Genomic DNA, 26,941 nt, shown 5'->3' with positions numbered 1-26,941 from the left:
ATATTGGGAACGGCCGAAAGAATTATCAGCAAAGTTGGTCATGAATCAATTTTGTCGTAAACCGTGTTTTTTTAGGTAAATACCTACTACCTATCTATTGTCTTAAATTACTTTTAAAAGTAAATTCATACCTTATTATATAATCATGCCCCGGCGAAGATCAAAATGACAATGACATGACAAAACTGACAATGAGTTCAAATTACGAAAATGATGAAAAGAAGGACGTACGTTTATATATATATATATATATATATCTTTATATATATATATATCTTTATATATATATATATATATATATATATATTTCTTGTGTGCGTGTGTATGTCACTGAACTCCTCCTAGACGGCTGGACCGATTCTAATGAAACTTTCTGTGTGTATTCAAAAGGATTCGAGAATGGTTTAGATTCACAATTGAACTACCTCCTAAACGGCTGGACCGATTTTGATTATGTTTTTGTGTGTTGCAGTGAATTTGAGATTGGTGTGTGTCTTCAGGTGGATTTGATAATGGTTTTGATTCACAATTAAACTACCTCCTAAACGGCTGGACCGAATTTGATGATTTTTTTGTGTGTTCCAGTGAATTTGAGATTGGTTTAGATTCTCAATTCCGTCGATATAATATAATTATCCTGCTCATGTGTATTTAAGTGGACTCCTCCCAACGGATGGACCGATATATATATATAAATATGTATGTATATATATGATATATCCCTTCAAGACCTCAATATTGTATAAGATATTGGCATTAAAAAAAATGGATTGGTCACTGGACTAATACCATTCCAAGACTTATTAGAACTGTGTAACCTCTAGTCAAATGCCACGTGATTAGGCAGATTGCAAGATAGTAAATATTTAAAAAAAAAATGTGATATATTTTCAAATACCTACTATAAGTACTAAATAATATGCTTAGGGATAGGAACTAAAATATTTAAAAAATACATTCATTGGTGCTTACTTAGATCATTTATACGTATGGATAGACTGTGAAAACGTCAAAAAAAATTTGAGGTTAACAGTTGACCTCTATTTTGAGCAATGCACGCAAACTAACACAAAGTGACATACAAATCGCGAGTGTAAGACGTAGCTTGTCATGCGTACTAAAATAATATACCTGGCCTGTTTTTATCGGATGTCTAGCAGCAAGAGGCTCTGTCTAGACGTATAAACTATCTAAGAATGCTGGCATAGCCGATGGTGACACAGCTGTGAAAACGTCGAAAAAATTGAGGTTAAACGTTAACCTCTATTTATAGCAATGCACGCAGACTAACACAAAGTGACATACAAATCGCGAGTGTAAGACGTAGCTTGTCATCCGTACTAAAATAATAAACCTGGCCTGTTTTCATCGGATGTCTAGCGGCAAGACGCTCTAATCGAGACGAAACTATCTAAGAGTGCTAACGTATGACATACACGTGTGTTGTATTTATATCTAATACAAGTTTAAGTCTTACCAGTGGGAGGCTCCTTTGCACAGGATGCCGGCTAGATTATGCGTACCACAACGGCGCCTATTTCTGCCGTGACACAGTAATGTGTAAGCATTACTGTGTTTCGGTCTGTAGGCGCCGTGGCTAGTGAAATTACTGCGCATATGAGATTTAAATCTTATGTTTCAAGGTGACGAGCGCAGTTGTAGTGCCATTCAGAATTTTTGGGGTTTTACAAGAATCCTGAGCGGCACTGCATTGTAATGGGCAGGGCGTATCAATTACCATCAGCTGAACGTTCTGCTTGTCTTGTCCCTTCTCTCTTACTCTTCTCTTCACAGTCGTTCCCTCATTGCTGAGGATCGTGACTCCGCTTAAGTTCGCCTACAGCTTTCCTCCATCTGTTTCGGTCTGTCGCATGGTGGAGTGCGATGCTGATGGGTTGGTTAGTCTTCTCGGATATTTGGTCAGACCAGCGTCGTGGGCTCCGGCCTATTGGTCTCTTCCCCTCAATTTTCCCGGTGACCATCAGACGTTCTAGGTGAACAGCACTGCGTCGTGCAATGTTGCCAAAGTATCTCATGATCCGCTGCAGACATGTAGTGGATAGACGTGGACTGCTCCCTATTTTTAGGTGTCCCTTATTTTCATAAAAAAAGTCTAATAAGTCTAATACAAAGTTTTCCGCGAAACAGGCTGAAGTGATACTAAATATATTCTACTGTCCGCGGAAAGCCGGGGCGGGTCACTAGTTGTATACAAGCTCATTGTTTTGTACACGCAGGAACATCTAAATTGAATTTATTGATGACCTAGCCCTGACCATGCCATAAAATGTTTGCAAGGTATGAAAAGTGTAATTTATTACATGATAGGTCACTAGGCTCCGTAATAATCGTCGATAATGTTCAATAAGCAGTTTATAGATCAGTCCGATTCTCTCGTAAAACTATAAATCTTCTTATTTTTTATAGCAAATAATTTGATGGAATTATTTTTATTTCTGTGGAAAATGTTAACTTAATTTATTCTTCTATTAAGCTTATAAAATGTTCATAATACATAAGTTTTCATAAATGTGTCAGTTTGAGCTAAGTACATAAATGTTCTTCTAAAAATTTCATTTTTATAATATTGAATTATTAAGCCAGACATTAAGACCTTAAGCACATTAATAATTTTGGTATCTAACTATAATGTTTAATTTATTAATCATATTTTTCAATGAATAGTGAGTTGTTGCTATTAATATATAGACGTTGTTCTGTTTATAATAAATAAATTAATCTTTTTTATGAATTTGTCAATAATATTTCATAACATTAAGAATTATTTCGTAAAATATGCTTCCCGTTGTTATAATGAAATTGATTCACAACTGAACTGTCAAACCGTGCGTCAATAAATTCTCTCATAGAAAATATGTCCATACAAGACAAATATAGGAATTAAAAATAATTATGGGTCTCAAATCGATAAAAAACTATCCTATCTCTCAAGTTGGACTAAACTGCACTCGATGAAGTAATCCCCAATAAAATCCGTTCATTAGTCATTAGGAGTCCATCGCGGACAAACAACGTGTCACGTAATTTATATATATTAAGATAGTAGTGGAACCGACAAATGTTGTCCTGTACACACGTCTTAAATTTTATAAATCAGTCTAACCGTTAGTAGGTGTTCACTAACATACACATGGGCAGGATAATTAACTAAATATATGGACTGAATTGAGAATCTAAACCAATCTCAAATTCACTGAAACACACAAAAAATCATCAAAACTGATCCAGCTGTTTTGGAGTTATACAAATGATTTAAGTTTTCTTTAATGTTAATTCCGCCAATATTTTCTTTTAACAAATATTCGACACGTGTTTCGCCTCTACACGAGGCATCCTCAGGACGTGTTGTCTCGCCAAAATCTCGCACGAGACATTTGAGTCTCGTGCCAGATTTTGGCGAACTTAAATCATTTGTATAATTATGGATTTCCGCAAAGTAACGCCTTATTCAATAAAAGTTTTGGAGTTAGTTCAATTGTGAATCTAAACCATTGTCGAATCCACTTGAACGCACACAAAAAAAATCATTCAAATCGGTCCATCCGTTTAGGAGGAGTTCACTGTCAACACACGTACAGAACAATTATATATATAACAATATTCAAGTTTCGTTAACCTATAATTTTCCGAATAGCTTATATTATTTTCTAAACCGTGACAACCTGCAATACTTAGTGAGTAGGTATATGTTAATACTTAGTTATAATATACGCTACCATGCATCACAGAATCATTTAAATAAATAAATAAAATAAAAATAGCCTTTATTGCAGCAACTACATTACATTTAAATATATTGCATAACTTAATTATTAAAAACTTTTCTTGCTGCGTGTTCCTCGACATAGGCCTCCTCTAAATTTTTCCAAGTCGTTCTATCTCTGGCGAGACCACATGCTTCCGACCAAGTTTCGGATGTCGTCCTCCTATCTTTTGGATTGCCTGCCTCTTTTTCTTTTTCCGTTTCTGGGGTACCACTCCGTCACTTTTTTCGTCCATTTTCCAGAATTGTCTCTGATCATATGGCCTGTCCATCGCCATTTTGTTGTTTAATAATTTTGCTTACATTTTTAAATTTTATTTTTTCTTTTATGTCCTGCAGCTTCATTCTGTCTCTCAATCTAACACCTAGAACGCTTCTTTCCATAGAATTTTGGCAAGTATTTAGAGTTGTGAGATTTTTCTCGGTTAGGGCCCATGTTTGTGATCCATAAGTTAAACATGGTAGTATGCAAGCATTAAAAACCTTTCTTTTGTCCTTAATGAGAATATGCTTGTTCTTCATTACTTCGCTGAGCGACCAATATCTTTTCCAGGATTTCGTGACCCTTCTATCGATTTCTTTTGTCATACAGTCTTTGATTGATAATAAATGCCCCAGGTAAACGTATTCGTCTACATATTCAATTGTTTTACCATCTACTTTAGTTTCTTTTCTATCAGAGTTTGTCACAGACTCATTTACCGGTCTTTAATATTGATGAAGATTAATCTTACAAAATCAACTGAAATTCTCACATACATAACTATCAATCCATATATGTATTCAAATGAAAAGTTCCTACAGAGAATTCTTGGGTTCCTGAGAACCTTTATTTCAAATGCAACGTAAACTATTATTGTTATGGATCAATCAACATGACAATCATAACTAACGTATTACTATCGCAGCATATAGGTAATGATATCATTAGTTTTTTGTACGTACACAATAGTAGTTTATTAAACTATTTTTTATTAAAATTTGACAAATCTGCATTTGTCACGGGTAGTGTTCCGAAGAGCTGTGCCGAATTCCACCTTTCGCACGCCAAGCCACAAATTAACATAACATCCTCACCATACTACAACGCTGTGAAAAGAGATTCCTTGTGCGGTGTTTCTGGGACGGAACGTAGGACATTCACAAAAAGCGCGTACGCCTTCCTTAAAGGAAGGCAACGCTCCTAAGATTCCTCTGGGGTTGCAAGAGAATGTGGGCCGCGGATGTGGATCACTTAACACCAGGTTCGTTCTTCGTCCTCTTTTCCATAAAAAAAAGAGTGTGTGTACTTACGTACACGTGTACGTACAAGTATAGAAAATTAATTAATTCTTTTATTTATACATAAAATTTGTTAATATACCAGAAATAAAACAAAACGAAAAGAAAAATATTTTTAGATAATAATGTAATAATTTTTAATTAAAGATGTAAATAAATTATACATACCGACAATTAACCTCAAATCTATAAATGTTACAATCAAAACAGTTTATTCAAATCAGTTTTATCACTAATATTCAATATATAAAGATATACTAATAAATTATTAGTAAATACTATGACCGTTTATGAAATTAATTTAATAAAAACACCAAAATAATATTTATTTATTCACACTGTTTAATTGTACTGTTATGAAACACGTGTTCTAAATATAAAAATACTGGAATATACAACTTGAACGTAGTTATCGATTTTCATGCCACCTAGAACTAACTTCACGATGTAAGAATTCAGGTGTCGGTGTGCGCGCGCATCGTAAAAATTCACTCTCATCATTTTTCTTCATCGCGCCAAAAGAAGTATAACTTCAAAATATAAAAAAATAGCAGGTTATCTAACCGCTTTTGTATGAAAATGGTATGGTTTTTATGAAATGAAACGATATTGGGAAGTGTTGTTCTAAGCCAAACTTTACGTTTACGAATTCCAGACCGTACCGGTTATAACTTGTTCAACTACCATTTTTTGAAGTGAAAACTTCTTTAGCGGCATTGAGCACTTTTCTTGGGATGGATAAATTGTTAAACTCGCGTCAGGACACGTGGCCTGTTCGAGAATTGGTAAGATAGTCGTTGAAATTAAGGATAAAAGTTGATTTTTAGACGATAAACTTTTTAATGTAAACTAATTTAAGTTTTGAAGTGTTAAATTTTTTATGTAATATAAGTTTTCATTTTTGTGTGGTCACTTCTGCTGACACTCCCGGAGTACATCCAGTATTTTTTTGTTTTTTAAAACTAACGGGATATATACCATTATTTAAGGATTTTTTAAGATTTCCTGATATTTCAACATTATTTCAAAGATCTTGCTTATGGGCAGGGGTTAACACAACTTTTCTGAGCTTGCTGTATAACTTACGAAATATGATATCCACCCATATTCTCTTGCGAATACGTATCACGTGAGTTTCAATTATATAACTTCGTTGAATTGAACAAAAGCTTGATATAAAATTTCATAAAATTTAAAACTGATTTTAGACGTATTATTTGCCTTAAGTCTATTTAATCTGAGTAAAGTCTAAATAAACCATTTTTTAAAGGATTGAAGCGCGTTAAATTTAATTAATTAAGTTAAACTTAATTGTAACTGTGTTGTTACATTTGATTTTTGCATAAAAGTAACATTTTTATTATTATTTTAGTTAACCTGACGTTTCAAGAATTTTCCAGATCTCGTTTTCAAGTTCATTTGCAGTCCGCAAACGAACTGCAGAAGAGGACTATGTGTGAAGGCATTTTGTACTACTTCTTGAGAAGAAACTTGTTATCACGTAGAAAATTGTCCAAATCACAAAAAAAATGGTAGTCCGTTGGAGCAAGGTCTGGCAAGTAAGGAAGGAATGAAGAATGGTTTCTAATTGCAGTTCCTGTTGAGTTAAAACGGTTTCTCGTGCTGTATGAGGTCTCGCGTTATCATGGAGCAATAATAGGAAAGATCGATTCATGGGTCGGGGTTCTTTCATCATTAAAAACACGTGTTTCAATCCCATAAAAGACGTTGTTCTGTATAAAAAATTAAGTTTATTTTTTACCTCCTAGAGGGTTAGAAAGGTATAAATTCTAATAAGTTATTAATTTTAAACTATTCTTTCAATTTGATTTTTCAACGACGGGGGACACATCAAAGGAAAAACAAAATTGTTGTTTTTATTAAATTCCGAGCATTTTTATACTTATTCACCTTTTAAACCTTCTCTGGACTTCCACAAATAATTCAAGACCAAAATTAGCCAAATCGGTCCGGCCGTTCTCGAGTTTTAGCGAGACTGACGAACAGCAATTCATTTTTATGTATATAGACTATGTTAATCTGAGTTGTAATGCATCACCAATTGACAATAGTAGCATACTGAGATATGACAACTATAGTTATATTAAACATGGAATAGATACAATAGTACAAGTACGTTGCAATTTTGTGTCAGAAACAGCTGTGTACACTGTACAGGTATTTCTACCATCAAGTGAACCCTACGTTTATTAAGTGACGGCATTAAATTGCATCTATTATTATTTTATAACAATATCTTCAGCTCGCATCAGAGGGTTAGAATGGCAGCTGAACTATTTTACGATTGCATAATATCACCTGTCCCTTCTATAAATGTATCTACAGGTCATTAGTTATTTACAAACAGAATGTGTAAAAAGATATTCCGCCAGATGTTACATTAGTTTTTCTAGATTTTATTCGATGGAGACTTCAATAGATTTTTAATTTGATTTGATAATATATAAATACAAGATACGAGCTATGAAAAAAAATATAGATTAAAATCCGACAGACTATTATGAATGAAACTATTACAAAATGCCAATAAATTTTATATATCGAATAAAAATGCTATCCTATCTATATGATATTTTTTTATTTACTGCAAACTCAATTTTTTTATGAAAATAAGGAACGAGACGAGCAGGACGTTCAGCTGATAGTAATACGCCCTGCCCATTACAATGCATTGCCGCTAAGGATTCTTGAAAAAACCTCAAAAATTCTGAGTGGTACTAAAATTGCGCTCGTCACCTTGAGACATAAGATGTTAAGTCTTATTTGCCTAGTAATTTCACTAGCTACGGCACCTTTCTGCCCGAAACACAATAATGTTTACACATTACTGTTTCATGGCAGAAATAGGCGCCGTTGTAGTACCCATAATCTAGCCAGCATCCTGTGTAAAGCAGCTTCCCACTGGGTAAATTTTCAAATATTTTTAATAAAAGAAACTTTGTTACAAATACATAAAAATGGCCTACAGCAAGCATGGATTGTTATTTATGAACTACGCGAACTAAGGAATATTAAAAAAGATAAAGAAGTGAAAGATACATAATTATTACATAATATACACAATAAAACAGAAATGGCTTGTTTATACGAAAAAACTAGCAAAAATATAGATTATAAAGTTCTATTCGAATTGCAAAAATATGCAACTGTCATGACAATTCGCAGGAATTTTTAAATCAAAAATTAAAATGTCGTAAACTGAACTTGCAGCTTACTGCTGTGATAAAAAATATTTTTTTACAATTAATTTTAAGAAGTAATGAATACGTAGACTACTTTTCGAAACCTGCCACAGGGCAGTAATAGCACTAACACAGAATCTAAATTTTGATCGCATTTCAGCGGACATACCAAATTCGCATTTCTCTGTTCCTCATGAACTCATGAACCTTTTTTTTTTTTTTTCATTTTTATTTAGTCCACAAAACTGACTACAATTGTATGGATTGCAAAGTAGTAAAATATACAAAAATACTATTTATCAATTGAGTCTACTGGATGTGGACGTAGCATGCGTGATTAAGTGAAACAATAACTACAGCGCAACAAAACACGCTTGATAAAAACAGGACTTATTCTAACAGACAATAAAAAAAAAATTAACAGATTACTTACTTGCTAACTTATCTATGTACTTAATTTATGTTTTATTTTTTATATATGAAGATATCTATATCATCTCTGTAATAATTTGCAAAAAATTGCATTCTATAAAGCGGACTATGATCACTAAGTTTGGTTCTGCTTTGTGGCAAACAGAAAGTTTTGCGATTATGTAAGCGGCTACAATCACGAGGCACAACGAACTTCAAGCGTTCAAGTAATTCAGGCGCGTCAATGTGTCCCTTCATTAGCTTTGCCAAGAAAATAACATCTGCAATCTTTCTGTGGTCTTTAAGTGATTTGATTCTATAGTAAGAGAGACGAGAGTCGTACGAAAACAATTTATTACATTTGAAGTCTTTGTAAGATAGATGGTATAGAAACCGTTTTTGAATTCGTTCTATTCTATCGGAATGAACTTGATACCCTGGACTCCATACCGTGCTGCAATATTCAAGGATACTGCGGACAACACTGTTGTAAACGAGTATTGATAAACTGGAATCCTTAAATATTTTCATTTGTCTGTAGACTAGCCCAGATATTTTTGATGCTTTAGATGTTATTTGTTCTATGTGTGGGCGAAAACTTAAAGCCGAGTCTATTATAACGCCAAGGTCTCTGATACTATAAACTTCCTTAAGACCAACATTGTTTATTTTATATACGCAGTCTAACGGATTTTTCTTTCTGTTAAATTTAATGTGGAAACATTTTTCAATATTTAAGGACATTCCATTTGTGGTGCACCAAGAGTGAACAGCATCAATATCATTTTCTAGTGTTGCCACGTCAGCTTGGCTGTTAATAGTTTTGTAAATTTTCATATCGTCTGCAAACAATTTGAATTTAGAATTTAACTTGAGTGCCAAATCATTTATGAAAATAAAAGAGAATGTGGGACCTAAATGTGATCCTTGAGGTACACCCGATGATATTTTTATCTCATAGGACTTGAAACCATTAACAGCAACTAGTTGTGACCGATTTCTTAAGTAAGATTCACACCAACGCAACAATGAGCCATGAATTCCCAAAAACTCAATTTTTGACAGTAAAATATTATAGTTCACCATATCGAAAGCTTTTTGAAAATCAGTGTAAATTGCATGTACCTCACCAGTAGCATCGACAACCTCTGCGATGTCTGAAATATAACTAACTAAGTTCGAGGTAGTGGATTTCCGAGGGCGAAACCCGTGTTGATTAGGATCGAGATATGGAGCTATATGAGAATATATTACTTTGTGAATTAGACTTTCTAAGACCTTTCCACATATTGATAAAACAGATATAGGCCGGTAGTTTTTTATATCTTTTGAGTTGCCGGACTTATGGACTGGTGTGACATATGCAATTTTCCATTTGGTAGGAAATATGCCGTTTGCAAAAAACAATTATATATGAGAGTTAGTGGTTTAACTAATTGGTGTGCGCATTTTTTTAGAAATATTGGAGCAATAAGATCTGGACCGGGTCCCTTAAGTGAATCCAAGTTTAAAAGGTGTTTTAAAACTTCCTCTTCAGTTAGTTGACAACTACCGAGTGGAGCATTGGGAATAATATTGTTTAGGTGTGGTGCATTTCCTACGTGACAGTTACTGGTGTTAGTATAGACCTCTGAAAAATGTTTTGCAAAGGCGTCGCATATATTTTTTCCTCCTTTGGCCACAAAATAATCCAGATTCATTTCGTTCGGAATACAATTTGTACCATTTTTACGTTGCTGTTTAAAAAACTTCCAAAAGTAGGTAGGATCATCATGGATAGATTCGACAACGCGTTCAAAAATTGTCGTAACAACCTTTTATCATGATGGCACAACGTTCGCGTAGTAATTCGTATGATAATTTGTCCATTGGGTTGTTATATTTTTTACTTTTATGGTGGATTTTTGCTTTTTCTTTAAGTGCTCGTAACAGTGGACCTGAGAACCATATAGGATAGTGACTATCTCGCGGTTTCCGCATGGGTGTATGTCTATAAATAATGGGCATTATTGTCTGGTAAAATATTTCTAGTTTTGCATCGACCGAATAGACATTGTGAATTAGAGACAACCAATTAATTTTATCCAGTTCATTACAGACATTACCATAGTCACATAAGAAGAAGTTGAGAAATGGTGAACGAGAAGGTTTCATGTAGCGGTTACAATTTACTTTTAAGTTAATTTGTAGGGGTGGGTGATGGTTGTCTATTGTGACCAAAGCATTTTCTTCTTTTTTTACTTGAATCCAATCTGTATTATTTGTAAGAACTAAGTCTAAAATACGTTCGTTTATATTTTGAATAGGATTGCATTGTTTCAGGTTGTTGAAAGCAACATGCTCTAAAAAGAGAGATTCAATATTATTACATAGTTGACCAGATATTAAGCCGTTTCCATTCGGATCAGCTGCCCAAGAGATGTTAGATAAATTGAAATCACCAACAATAATAGTGGGTGAATCTTGAGATATTTTGTTATTACAAATATCTGTCACACTTTTAAAAAAACATTCTAAGTAATCTTCTTTTACAGGCGGTGGCACGTAGACACCACAAAAATATATAAAAATATTATGACTGACTTTAATCGCTATCCATAAATCTTCACATACAGATTCCCAATCGTACTTCCTTACAGACTCAAATTTTTTACTAACAGCAATTGCTACGCCACCCCCTTCTTTTTTATGGTAAGATAGTGGACACGAAGAGCGATCTCGCCTATGTAAAATATAACGACTATCTAGGATTTCATTATCGAAAACCGTGTTGTTCAACCAAGTTTCAGTTAAGATTATTAGATCGTAGTCCTGACATAGAGCCGCTGTATAGATATCCTCTGTTTTGGTCCGTAAACCTCGTACATTTTGATAAAAAAAATTTAACGCGAATTTTATACAATAAAGATGTTACTGCATGCTTATATAAATAATTTACTAATTTAAGCCGTTAAGAGTTTCAATATTTTTTATCCACAGTGCTGCAGCTTCATTGTTTTTCCGAACAAATACACGACCATTTCTTACCCACACATATTCATATTTCTTTTCTTTCGCAGCTAGTTTAGTGGCAGCATGTAACTTTCATTCCATCGTTTGGTCTCGGGCAAGCTATTGCTCCATATATATTTAGAATATTGTTGTAATTAACATTTTTGGAGTAATTATACATCTTTAGGCGCGTTATGAAAATGTGATAAGAGTGTAATTTTAAGATGCGCGCGCATCACTGTAACACAAAAGTGACAGGATGAAGTTGGTTCCTAACATTTTCAGAAGTTTGCTACATTCCTTATTTTATTTTGGTTTCTTCGTCCATTATTAGGACAGGCAAAAGGTTCAAGCCCATACAGCGGTATTCGTAATATAATTATTTATTGTCGAAGTCACCTTTGCAATCTTGCAAAAATCTTAAAGATCTCTTTAAAATATTATTCTTTCTTCAAACGTAGAATAGCACGAGGAATAAATAATTTTAAGGATTTTTGCTTTGTTAGGCCAAAGAAGTACAACTTCTTGCGTGCATGTATAAATACACACACACTTTTTTTTCTGACTGTACTAAAACAACATTATATGAATTAACACGAAACATTAACAAATCTATACACCTGTTCGCCTTGTTTCATAGACTTGTATGTTAAAACAAACATTGATTTGTGGGAAGCAGCCAACTCCTATCATAACATCATTGTGTTGACTGTGGAGCGTCCGTTGGCCGCAGGCTGTAACACTAGCTTCTATAAATTAAACAAGATTTCATAACGAACTAATCAAAGTTTGAAAACTTCCCTCGTTACAAGTCGTGTTATGCTTTCATTACATCGATTTTTTCTATTACATTTCTTGATAGCTTTAGAAATTAATATGAATATTTTTAATGGCAGGATAAATAAAATTGATCAGAGGATAAAAAGGGAAAGGGAATTGTCAGATTAGAGGAGAATAATAGAAGAAATCAGTCGGTAGGAGAACATATTATAGTTATTCTACAAGGGGGAGGCTCCTTTGCACAGGAAGCCGTCTAGATTATGGGTACCACAACGGCGCCTATTTCTCCTGTGAAGCAATTAAACATTACTGTGTTTCGATCTGAAGGACACCGTAGCTAGTGAAATTACTGAGCAAATAAGACTTGGCATCTTATGTCTCAAGGTGACGAGTGCAATTGTGGTGCCGCTCAGAATGTTTGGGTTTTCCAAGAATCCTGAACGGCACTGTTTTGTAATGGGTAGGGCGTATCAACTACCATCAGCTGAACGTCGTGCTCGTCTCGTCTCTTATTTTCATAAAAAAATGGTGAGTGGTAAGGAATTAAAAGAACACTTCTTGCGTAGTGGCAATATCTTTTTAAAGGTGGGGCGTGAAATTTGCTCTACAAAGGATTGGATTTAGTATTAAAAAATAATTAAATCTTTACTATTAAATGGAGAGCCGTTTTATTCCTTCGGTTATACTGCGAAAACTACTGAACCAATCGGAATAATACTTATAGGATAAGATGCAGCGTGTTTCGGAGTAGGTTTTTGTATATGTTTGTTTGTGATTACTTATCCGGAATGTATATTTTTTGACATTGAAATACTTTCATATTTATAATACAAATAATTCAGTCAATGACATTTCATTACATATGACCATTCAAATAATGCTGTTTTATAGATTTGGGCAATGTGTAAAACAATTAAAGCACTTTGCAATACGAATACAATATACACTAATTGTTAATATTTTTTTCGTCCTTGCAATTTTCATCTTTAAAAATCAGTCAAGTCATCATTTTTTACTCTTTATTTTAAAAGAATATTTGTAATCATAATTGTGTTTAAAATTACTTTTGGTGAATGTTCTCTGACTGTTCGTGCTCCCTTAGTTGACTCGACTTTACTCGAATGAGCGTTACCGATATCGATAGAGCGCTAAACGTGACAACTCAGTTAATAGTACCCGTAAAATAAGGAGTTCGCAATGTCTAAATTAGTTATAACGAGAAAAATAACATTTTACAAATATATTATGTATTATTTTTCATGAATACTTTAAATAATATCACACATTATACTGTTATATTGATGCCCATGAGAATTTGAGTATGCAGCAATAATGAATCACAGTTTAAAAGGAAATCGTTTACACTTGGTCACGAAATATCACACCCTCGGTCAAATTCTGTCGCGGACGACGCCGTACCCACAGATTGAAACTTTCTCACAGTACATATACTCGGTGTCTTTGATGGGTATTGAGTGACGTTCCCAGAATAACAAGTTCCGTTTATAATTGGATCGCCGCTTTTAATGCTGAAATAGTTGGAACTTTCATTCATAGTTTCTTATATGGACTGTATTGTTAACACGTATCTTTACTACATTTAGTTCTGTTTAAATATTGTTTTAATAATTAGACAACGTATGAACTATGTTAAGATGGGTTCAGGTTGAAATATTGAGGTGTTATGTGCCTTTCAAACAGAAACTCAGCTAGTGCTTGTCCACTTCTGCTTGATGCACCCCTATGGTACCGATCTAGCCAAAATCCTGTGCAAAGAGGCCTGGTTGCCAACGCCAGATTTTTTATCATTTGTTTACATCATTCATTCATTTATAATCCTGTATCCCCTGTATAGCCAGGGCAAAGGGCATCCACGGTACCACTCCATTGCGATCGATTCTGAGCATCTCTCTTAACTGAACTCCAGGTGTTTCCGATGTCTTTCGCTTCGTCAATGACAGTCCGCCGTAAGGTTTGCTATGGATAGCCACTTTGGTATATGGTTGCGATCCCTACGGAGTGTGTGGCCTACCCAGATCCATTTGCGGCGTTGTGTCTAATAGTCGATCGTTGGAAATTTTGTCGGGCCAGTGAATACCGAGGATCATTCGAAGGCATCGGTTAACGAAAACCTGGAGTTGGATGATGGATGAGAGATTTGTTTACATGCCTTACATTAAAAATAAGCATTCATATAAATGCACACAAATTTACATTAAAAAGTCGCTAGCATAGCTAGTTGTTAAATTTGAACCGTCCCACATCATCCTCTATCTACTACACACACAAGATTTCATTTCAAGTTCACTTGTTTAGGAGAGGTTCATTGTCAAACAAAAGTAAGCTTACGTCGAAGCCGTTCGTTTACAGCCACCACAAATTGAATATCCCATAAAGATAACGAAATTATAGTGCCTACTTTGAATAAAAATAATTACAAAAGCGTATAAAAAATTAAGAATTTAACACGACACTTGAAACTGTTTTCAAAAAGTTAATTTCAAGACTTAAGAACAAGACGAATATCAAAATATTACTTACGGTTAAGCTGTGACATTTTAAATTTATAGTTAACATAAATTCTTAAGTGCCAACACTTGCCTATTTGGGTCGTTAAATAATATAAAATATTCAATAGCGGTTTCCTTTTAATAAGATTAACAACTTACAGGAATTAAATCAAAGGCATAAAGATTCATTAGAGCCTTAAGCGTCTACTTGAATTAAGTAAACTGGTCATAAATACAGCTAGATTACAACCTTGAGAAAGATTGAAAAAATAATGCTTTAAAGTATGCTAGAAAAACGTGCATTTTATGATAGTTCGAAACTACATACATACTTAATATTATTTATAAGTATTTCGAAAAGGTTTCGCAGAATATTATCGAATAATGAGCCTTAAGACTCTAATTTAAGTTATCATTTAGCTTAACGCATTCATTTTTATTATCTTTCACATTTCGGATTTGTAAAGATTTCTTACCTGCTTGTTTGTTGTCAGTTAAAAAGGGGCCGAGAGTTTTTTTTATTCAATTTTATGTGTGGGAATTGAAAGATGGTCTTTAACGGCACGTTCTCTTTACAGATGCACCGCAGTTGGGGCAGATTTGCTAAACACATGTTTTACGATAGTATTATTAGAACAGAGAGAAGCAATTTCCGTAAATTTACTTCATGAAACCTTGATTACACGTAATCCTATTCAATTAAACTTTTTACTGCCAGTTTTAATGGTTGTTTTACCTCTGCAGTGCACCTGCTTGTATTCAATTACTAAGAATGATTGATGTTTCTAGTAACTTTCAACATACGAACAAATTTATCGTTGCCATCGATAGCTCGACAACTATTAATTTTATTAAAATATAGGCCTGTATTATAATGCAAAGTCATTCACATTGCTCATACGGCCTGCCTTCAAACTCTTCAATCGCTCAAAATAAACATCGATTCTACGAAATCCTTGCCTTCTCGGTTCTTAATACTACAAGGGCCACTTTGATTTATGGATACCTGACACGTTACACATCTGCCGGTTTGCTGCTTGTGTTATATTGTTATTGCTCTTCGTATTATACTACGTGTCGATTGTTGCTATAAGAGAATAACTTTTAAAGCATTTTTCTGAAAATTACCACGAGCAGGACGTTCAGCTGGTGGTAATTTATATGCCCTGCCCATTACAATGTAGTGCCGCTCAGGATTCATGAAAAACCCCAAAACTCTGAGCAGCACTACAATTGCACTTATCACCTTGAGACATATGATGTTAAGTCTCATTTGCCCAGTAATTTCAGTAGCCACGGCGCCTTTTAGACCAAAACACAATAATGTTTACTCATTACTGTTTCACGGCAGAAAAAGGCGCCGTTGTGGTACCCATAATCTAGCCGGCATCCTGTGCAAAGGAGCCTCCCACAGTAAAAGGTGGTGCTAGATCAAAGACAACAACAAAGTGACCAACAATTGTCTCAAGGTGATAAGTGCAATTGTAGTGCAGCTCAAAGGTTTTGAGTTTTTCAATAATCCCGAGTGGCATTGCATTGTAATCAGGGCATATCAATTACCACCAGCTGAACGTCCTGCTCGTCTCGTCCCTTATTATCATAAAAAAAACCTAGCACAAATGAGGTATGAGCGAGCGAGTGCGAGATATCGGCAATACTGCTCTCTCTCTTTGGTACGGCGCACGTGACACAACCGTGGTAAGAACAGCCCAGTAATTTAAATTCTAATTTTATATCGTCGCCTGTTTACATTTAAAGTGTCGTTGGATACCGTGGGATATAAAATTTAATTTCCATTTGTAATCGACTAATAAGAAGTAAGTAATGTTTAAAGCAGCTGGAATCCTAGCAAGAAATCCGACGGGCGGCACCCTGCGGGACGCCTCGACAATAGCAACCAAATTTAAAGCCGTAAGCGATTCAGCTCAAGCCTCGCTAAATTTATTGCTCTGAGTTTTTACTCTTTGTTTCTCTCGCTAATGAGATTTGAATGTTGCAACCGTTTCATTTTTTGTATTTACATCCGCGGTACGGTCACCTGACAGTGGTGCCTGTCAAGTTCAATTTTCAGACCACCATTGCATAAATTCTTTATTCGTTTATTTTATCATTTCATATCAATCGAGTTAACTTTTTTCTTTTTTGTGTGATGGTTTGAAATATTTTAAATTAAACACTTTTCTTATAGCTTGAAGGAAATAATATATATTGAGTGTAAGGTCATATTAGTAGCCCTGTGATCGAAGCGTTATTAAGAAACTCAAAACCCTCGAATTATTGTAGTAATTAGTATTGGGGCAAACACTGCTTAAAACTATGATAGTTTTGTTAAATAGATCCCGCCTGCTTCGCTGGGTGAATTTTCAAAGGAAATAAATTAAATTTTATAAATACAATAAAAAAATAAGTAGCCATAAACTATCCAGGATAAATCTCGCATCGAATGGTGGGAGTTTAATTTCGATACGATCAGTGGTTTAGGCTTGAAAGAGTCTCAAACATATATAAATATAGATTATAATATAAAATTTATTTCACATAACACAGATATGCTATAATGCTTAACACCGGAAGCCGCATTACACAATAACTCTGGTAAAGATTAAAACCACAAGTAACACGTTGCTCATTAATGCTTAGGAGTTTATGAGAAGTAAAGCGAGTTAAGTTATCAATTAGTTTAAGTATAATTACAAGGCCAAAGCACATTGAACGGAAAATCTCACGGGTATAGAATTATTAGACTTGTAACTTAGAATTACTCTTGATAGCTCTCTGATGACTCTATAATAATCTAAAATTGTTGACGTCCAGGTTCGCCATTTATAAAATTATTTACGCAAGTACTACTCAATACAACATTATAGAGAATATGGCAATAAAACAAACAAGGAACAAGGGAAAACGGCACGAAATGAAAGCATGCAGCTTTGAGATAAAGCTTATATTCCTATAAATGCGAAAGGCTTCGCGGGTGGTCTAGACGGTGTTGACTGTTGATCAGAAACGGAATTGCAAATTTCGGTTTTTAATCGCTTCGCATAGCTATGTAAATTGATTGCCTGATGTGAAGCTTCTTAATGATTGGCTGCCAATGATAAATATACTCCTTATAAATTTTGCGCCAATCTGTTGGAGTTAAATAGATTAACCTTACGATGTGAGACTTATTATTAGCTAGTTATAATTGGTCTTGATTAGAAATCTATTTCGATAATTCGAATGTTACTTTATTAACTCGGTTAATATAAAAAAAAGTGTGTTTGTACTTATGTATGCACGCAAGAAGTTATTCTTCTTTGGCCTAACAAAGCAAAAATCCTTAAAATTATTTATTCCTCGTGCTATTCTACGTTTTTCGAAAGAAGAATACTGTAAAAATCTTGCAACGATGGCTTTGACAATATAACGAATACGGCTGTACGGGTTTGAACCCTTTGCTGATCCTAATAATGGACGAATAAACCAAAAAAAACTTATGAATGTCGCAAACGTCAGAAAATTGTAGGAACCAACTTCACCCTGTTACTTTTGTGTTAACATAAGATGCGCGCGCATCTTAAAATTTCACTCTCATAATTTTTTCATATTGCGCCTAAAGTAGTATAACTTCAAAAACTGATCATATTTGCTACGTTTAGAAATGTTTTCTACGAGGCATATTTGAAAACTGTTTCTGTAAGTACTTCTATGACACTATCCTGACAGCCCATCACGAAAAGATGAGAGGAGTAGGGACAACTATCGAACATTATTTGCGTTATTTCTTTAAATTCTCACATCTAAATTAAAATATATAACAGGCCGTCTTATCATTAATATATAACAGTAAGGTTTGTATACACTGTAATATACTACTGTCTTAGCTGTAAAGTTATAGATTTTTTTTTAAATATGAATATTGACGCGGATGAAAAAACAATCGAATAAGACAGAATAGAGAAAGATAATAGAAGAATATCTATATTAAAAGAAGAAGATTGTCTTATTATGCAACGATCCCTCGTGTGTCTCTCACATTCACTACAATACTATTTCAGTTCGTAGTTAGAAATCACGGCTTAAAATTATTAATGTCCATATTAACAAATTACTTAACATACCTGACCTTTTATATGTTTTATAAATATTTATTTACTTTTACCATTGTTTAGTTTTTATTGTTCATCATTTTTTTGTTTCAAGTAAATATAATTGATAAAATACTTAATTCTACAATTACTATTATCTAATTTGAACTTTGTAATGACTTGGAATAAATCTCGTATATACAAACAATACTATAATAAAAGTACCAATTATTTGTATTAATTATAAATGCTTATCTACGATTAGTTGGATATGGAATTAATGATGCAATACAAACGCATCCAACCAAACCCATTAAAAAGAGTAATTCTGGAGTGACGGAGCCTCGAACAAAAGCACAATAGACGAAGAACTGAGTGCTGAAGCGTGTCGATCCTGTTTCCCTAACGTGGGAATATCGTTTTATTATAAGCGATAATTTCCATGACACAACCCGTCGTTTGCCAAAAAATAAATCGGAAATGGAAAACGATTTTAGGGGTAAGTTTATAGCCAATCGACCGAGGTCAAAAAGTTGAACCATAAAATTATATTGAACTGCCAAACTGTTTATTTCCGATCACAGAATTTTCAATTATGTAAACCCTTTACGATTTTAGCTGTCGCCAAACTGTGCAAACTCTTCGCACGCACGCACGTTCATATCGGATACAATGACGTACCGTGCCACTGTTGCTTATGCTTTTTCGGTTAGGTTTAGAACCATTAGTGATGATAAGTATAATTTATATGAAACAAGGGGCAAAAGAGCGTACATGTAAGTGACTGCCTCTCATTCTCTTGCAATTGAATTGAAGAAGAAATAATGAAAGGAATTTTATACATAACTTACAAGTTCTATAGAAAAATGAATAACAATATGTTATATTCCAATAAAATAATAAACCAACTGATTCTCCAGATATCGAATTTCGATAGAAGCTCTTATCAGTGCAGAGATGTGTGTGCCTGCCTCTCGGAGTCGACAGGGTGTGGTATAAAGTCAAACATTACTCTATCAAGGACGACTGTCGATTCGTCATTCTACGCCAGACTGAATAATATACACTATACTTAGATTATTTATACATCTAGATAGACTGTGTCAGCTATGGAACGTCGAAAATAAAAGTTTAGAACGAAAATAGAGGCTCTATTTTGAGTAATTCTTGTTATACAAATCGCGAGTGTAAGACGTAGCTTGCCACGCACACTAATTTAATATTCCTGGCCTGTTTTTATCGGTTTTCTAACAGCAAGAGACTCTATCCTGACAAACAAATTATGTAAGACACTACAATATGTTTGTATGACTCCTATTATGCAAGAAATGTTCATAAAAACTTCACTACTAGAATTTAGATGCAACAACTATTCATTGGGTGTAAGTTTTATTTAAATTATAAATAAATAAATGGTCCATATAGATTCTAAAAGACAAACTACGCTATTGGAGTTTTATGTAAATATATTTTACATTTCATTAAAAAGAGCGCAAAAATAAGAATGCTGGGAGAGTTTCTTACGCCGCTTCTTCTTTCTCAGAGTGCCATTTGTTTTCGAACCGGTATTAGTATCTAGGATATTACAAATGACATCAAAAACTTAAGTTTAAAAACTTTAAAAATTCTAAAGGAATAAAATTTTGAGAAAATAAATGCTTTTAATATAAAATGTACATACAGACATAAAATAGACTGTTTTATATGGATTTGATAACATACCGTCGATGCCTTTGTTCCAAAGTGCAACAAGCACGGAATTCAGTAAGCTTGAGATAAGTATGAAATAATTGTTCCATAAATGATAACCTTGAAATATTTTCGCTTCAAACAGTAACAAAGTTGTTTTCTATTGGAACCCTTTTTTGAATTAATACTCTTTGGAACTGAGATATCAATATAAATAAGAATATTTAAAATTAAGTCAAAAAATTGCAACTCAAGAATGCATGGTTCTCGAGGAAGGTTTTAGTATATAATTTGTAAAGTTTTAGTACACATTTATGTATATTTTAACGAAATTTGTTAGCTATGTCGGAAAAAATAAGCCGTCTGGGAGCTTTGAACGAAAACGCTGTCTAAACCCTTTGAGATATAACAAAATGAAGTATGGTGGAGTTGTGTATATTATATAGGTCTACAGAAAAGTCCGCGATGATATATGTCTATCTCTTAAAGCTAACATACTATATCCATTTTAATATTTTTAAAATTGGCAATTATAAAGCGGTAATGTAAAAGACGTTTGCAAAATACGCTATTAAATAACTCTCACTAACTGTTGTTCAATGTCACTTAACAATGCTACATACTTATTTAGGATTGCTTATATAAATTGATTCTTATTTAAAATAGTAATAATTCTAATAATGTTTAGTTTAAAATTCTAATAGTTTAGTTTAAAGTAAGTAGTAGTAAACACAATGCACATAATTAAATGTTTTTTAAGCACAATAACTTGCAAACTAACTGTTAAAGTTTGGCAGGATATATTAATAAGTTAAAGTGTACTTATTAAATTTAAAATAAATATATTTTAAAAAATCCTTATCATTTTCTATTAGCAGAATAGCGTCTATCGGGAAAGCTTATATAATATACAATATGTTATGTTTTTAAAGTGATAACCCTCACTTCTAGGATTAATACACAAATAAAATTTGAAAAACAAAACTTTATGAACGATGACTTCGTGGGTTCGAATCCCGCATCGTTCATAAAGTTTTGTTTTTCAAATTTTATTTATATATTACTAGCTGACCCGACAGACGTTGTTCTGTATATAATAAATAAAATAATGTTTTTATATGAATTTGTCATTAATATATATTAACATCAAAAATAACTTCGTAAGATATGCACCCTGCTGTCGTAATGAAATTGTTTCACAGCAGAACTGTCAAACCGTGCGTCAATAAATTCTCTCTTAGAAATTATGTATGGACACATCAAAAGAAAATTGTTGTGTTTTTTTTAATTCCGAGTATTTTCATATTTATTCACCTTTTAAACCTTCTCTGGACTGCCACAAATAATTCAAGACCTAAATTTTCCAAATCGGTCCAGCCGTTCTCGAGTTTTAGCGAGACTAACGAACAGCAATTCATTTTTATATATATAGATAGATAATAGATAATTATGATTGTGTATAAATGACTCTAAGCTAAATTACTGATGATATGAGATGCATTTTCAGCACCATTGATTTCCAATATCACATAAAAGCACTCAATAACAAGGGTAGCTCCAATCTTATGCCAAATAACTAACCTGAACATTGCTTTCGAGAAAGAAAAACATGATTTATTGGTAAAACTTCTTCCATTACTCATCTTACCATTCGCTACTTCAATAAAAAGAATGTCTTCTCGATAATTTATTGGGAGCGATATGGATTTTTTATTACTTTTGTCTATTTCAAAATGCATTTCCTCTAACTTTTTAACGATGATTTACGATCTGTGATGAAATGTTTAGTATACCATGTATTTACGTCTTACATCTACCGTCAAAAAATTATATTTTACTGTAGCGATGTTCTTTCAAATCACTTTTATAATTTATGTTATATTCCTCAACCGAATTAACCCATTTAAATCTATACTGATATTAAAACGTTGAGAATTTTCTTTTTGTTTGAACGTGCATATTTCTGGATCAATAGCTAGGATTTTTATATTATCTAGATTCATAAGGAATCAGTGGGAGGCTCCTTTACACAGGATGCCTGCTAGATTATAGGTACCACAACGGCGCCTATTTCTGCCGTGAAGCAGTAATGTGTAAACATAACTGTGTTTCGGTCTGAAGCACGCCTTCTCTAGTGAAATAACTGTGCAAATGAGAGTTAACATCTTATGTCTCAAGTGCAATAATTGTAGTGCCGCTCAGAATTTTTTTGGTTTTTCAAGAGTCCTGAGCGGCACTGCATTATAATGGGCAGGTCGTATCAATCGTCTCGTCCCTTATTTTAATTTAAAAAAAGGCTATATATAATATAAATACACTACACATCTCAGGTTGCTTAACATATTGTATTTTTGTAAAGTAAATCGGAAAAAGAGAGCGTAACCTATACTCTATATATAGTTATTAAATGTATAATGAATGAATGAATGAAATCTCTTTATTTGTCTAATATATTTTTTGAATTTTTTAGAGTTATATCACAGTAAGGCAATTTCATAGCTAATAAGCGATCTCTTTCAGGTAACTAAGAATGTAATAATTAATCAATTCAATGTGATATAAAAAATAGATTCTTAATAAATAAAAAATAGTTTTTTTTTTTAAATGAGTGCATATGCGTAGCAACTAATCGTGAATGAAACAGTTATATGTTCATATCTTAGAATGTATTCAAAACAATCTCAAGCACGATAAACGTGCTATATTCGTGCTATATATCAGCTTGGTTATAGACAGTCACTCAAAGAAAAATTTAAAGAAATAAATATTATGACTGTTCATTGTCAGCACATTTATGAAAATTTAATATACGTTCACAAAAATCGTCACCTTTTTGCTCTCAATAGTAATTTACATTATTATAACACTAGAATTAAGGGATTGCTTGTAACTAATTCTAGTAGGCTTCATAAAATACATAATAGCTTTAAGGGTAAATATAAGCACTTCTATAATAAAGTCCCAGCCACTGTTCAGGCTGTATCTTTAAATATATTTAAATGTTTTATAAAAAAATGGCTCTGTCTTAAATCCTTTTACTCCACTGCTGAATATCTAAATGATCGGACAGCCTGGGACTAGATTTTGATTATTTTATAGCGATAGAAATGACTGTACAATATTGTATATTTTTATTGAAAAGAGCGCATAAAAAGAATGCTGGGAGAGTTTCTTGCGCCTCTTCTTCTCTCTCAGAGCGCCATTTGTTTCCGAAGTGGTAGTAGTATCTAGTGTTTATTAGAAATGACATCAAAAAGAATTATAAAGGAATCAATTTTGAGAAAACAAATGCCTTTTATCCGTGTGGAACTCGGTTACAGCTATATTATGCTCCTTAGGGAGCTCTATATAGTACTGTTGAAAATGTTACCAACATGTATCCCCCTAACCAAGGGTTAAGATTAATGTATGTACAAAAGTGCATTAAAATTGGTTTGGCAGTTTATACTTTAAATAGTTTTCATCTTTTGTTATAGATTATATTTCTCCAATCTTCGACATTAAAATACCTACATTTAATAAAAAAAAACATAACTCTATTAAATTGTTGTTGGAACCAAAAGTCATAATATCGTAGGAACGTTAAAATATTTTAAATTTCAGAATATTTCATAATTACAAGAAAGCTAACAACAAAAGCCTAAGCTAAACAAGCCTAGTAATAACTATTATTTTCATTGATTAAGGCGAGTGTTACACATTTAAATAAATAAATAATTACAGGATTAAAACGCTTGCAATTGTAACTGTGTTACTAGGGGAGTGTTTTTAGGGGAAAATGCTCTGAAAAGGTCACGAAACGTCGAGTTAGCTAAAATAATAATAAAAATGTGATTTTTACGCATTAATTTATGTAAAAACACTGTTACAATCACACGCGTTTTAATCACTTAAAAATTGTTTTATTTTTTTAAACTAGAACCTTCACCTTTAAGAGTCCCGGGTGGGCATCCCGGTAAGAAATTGTAAATATTTATATTATGATAAATATGATTAAGAGTATTTTTTTCTACTATGAATATAGTTATCAAGCTTCCAAAGCAATAGACTCCCATATCAAACTATATTATAATATACCTATTGATTATTATGTACTTGTATTTAAAGAATGCCTCTATTTAATAAATTGTTTGGAACCATAAAGCATTTAGTCTTATTCACGTTTATTTACAACGTGAAATGTAATATTTAAAACTTTCATCAAAATTAATAAAATGAATTACCTTTATTTTTGTGACCATGTGCAGTATGCTCTATATAGACGCACAGTTAACCACCGAATTAAAACAATATAAGCTTAGATACTTAGACACAAACACAGTTAGTTAAAGTTTAGAACAACTTCACAAAACTTTTCAAACTCACACCGTGAATACGGAACGCAGTTAGTTTGTCACCAAGCACTTGTTTATCCATACGTCTGTGAAACACTACACTTTCTTGAAGTAAAAAACACACGAAAACGGGTTCGATTCGTTCGGGAACGTTGAGACGTTTGCTCTACTCGAACGCGCGAGTCTCTGTGCTCGTGTAAGCCGAGTGGCGGAGGGGCGCCTATAGACGAAAATGGCTTCACAAGTTAATTTTTTTCTCTTTCCTCCGTTAATATTTCGCATATGCCGTGCGCGGTGCACGCATGCGCTACCCCGGCGTAGGGTTGTAACGCGATGCACCCGCGTTTTACATAAGTTATTGGGCCGTTTATCGAAGCGACTGTTTAATACCCTTTCCATGTCAGCTTTGTGCATAGCTTCCTCAATGTTCCTATTCATAGCGAGTTAGAATATTAATCAACGCTCCGAATACTTTAATCTGCCCGAAACTGAAACCGCATCATTAATCTTAATATGCTTTCAATGTTTTACGGGAAATTTACGTGGTCTTTAATACAAGGGCCTTTACGGTAAGAAGATGAAATTTACTTATTTGGGCTACCACTTAGTTTGCTTACTGTTGCTTTTAGGACGTATTATATTACATATACAGGTTGTCCCAAAGTTACGGGTCAGCGTACTCATTAAAAGATTGGCGATTTGCGTAAGACAAGAGGGATCACATTTTGAGCATTTAATTAATTAATTTAAAAAAAAATACCCACTAATTGACTACTTTTTTTTAAAATACTATGTTACTTAAGAAGAGTTATTAGTTTTTGGCCATTCTTTCGATTGGCATCATAAGAATAGGGGTGTTTTTTTTTACATTTCAATCGGTTCGATTCCCAGACGAGGCAAGTAGTTTTTAGAAAACCTTTGAATGCAGAAGTACTAACTTTTAAATATAACGTAAAGTCTTCTTTCAGTAAAATAGCCTATCTTCGATATTTAAGGTACTTTCCCTTCATGTCCTTTGGGACACCCTGTATATATAATATTACGTACTAACTTATCGACATTTTTGAAAATAATTTGTATCTATGTGTAGAATTTTCCTTGTAAGAGTAGCTGGTCTGTGTATATTATGGACTTGTAGAATAATTTCTTAGTAATTTTTATCCAATGACCTTAGATATAATGTTATTTTATGTATAAGAGGGAACGAACTTTGGCCTATGATCTTTTACGTTTAAATCAAATCTAGAACTTGAAGAGTTGCTGAAAATTTATAGATGATGCGGGATTTAACCGTGTAACCTTACACACTATGTTTGCCTCACAGATCTCTGCAAGTTTATAATAGTTAATTAATTTTACAAATTAACATTAAAAATAAATTAATCGATAAGTAGCATTATGTTAATGTTACTAATTCTTGACTACCTGAACGCGTTGCTTGTGGTATTTGAGATCTGGCCATAATTTTCAGTAACTTAATATTTTACTTCCTTTTGTTGTAGGTCGGGATCATTTCAGCCTTCATTTTCAGATAAGAATAGTACTTTTTGTATATTAAGAATTATTACTGCATACAAAAATAGACACGGTATACTAATCTTGAGCCATTATATTGATTCAAGAAATACATTAAATACTTCAACCTGTCCCACATTCTAGCGCCTTACAAAGCGCATGTCCAGCCACATATGGAGTATTGCTGTCATATCTGTTCTGGCGCACCGAAAGCATCAGATCGATCCATTTGACCACGTGCAACGCAGAGCAGCTCCGTTTGTAGGGGATTTCATTTGGCGTTGCGTAGAGATATTTCCTCATTGAATGTCTTCCACCGCATTTAACCTAAGAGCTCTTTGACCTAATCCAGCTGCCAAATTCCACGCTGAAT

The 26,941-nt window shown here is 33.4% G+C and overlaps 1 protein-coding gene across 4 annotated transcripts in view; it reads right to left on the bottom strand.

Moving 5' to 3' along the window:
- The window catches only part of LOC126976530 (uncharacterized), a 193,444-nt gene extending 168,185 nt beyond the window's left edge, over positions 1–25,259 (bottom strand). For all 4 annotated transcript variants that reach the window (XR_007731925.1, XM_050824911.1, XM_050824912.1 and 1 more), the window contains exon 1: positions 24,943–25,259. The gene's annotated coding sequence lies outside the window, so the exon portion shown is untranslated. The remainder of the gene's footprint in view (positions 1–24,942) is intronic.
- Positions 25,260–26,941: the final 1,682 nt, after the last annotated feature.

The sequence above is a fragment of the Leptidea sinapis genome, chromosome 41, assembly GCF_905404315.1.
Source record: "Leptidea sinapis chromosome 41, ilLepSina1.1, whole genome shotgun sequence".
In the NCBI taxonomy this organism is placed as follows: domain Eukaryota; kingdom Metazoa; phylum Arthropoda; class Insecta; order Lepidoptera; family Pieridae; genus Leptidea; species Leptidea sinapis.
This window is presented reverse-complemented; position numbering and strand designations above follow the sequence as displayed.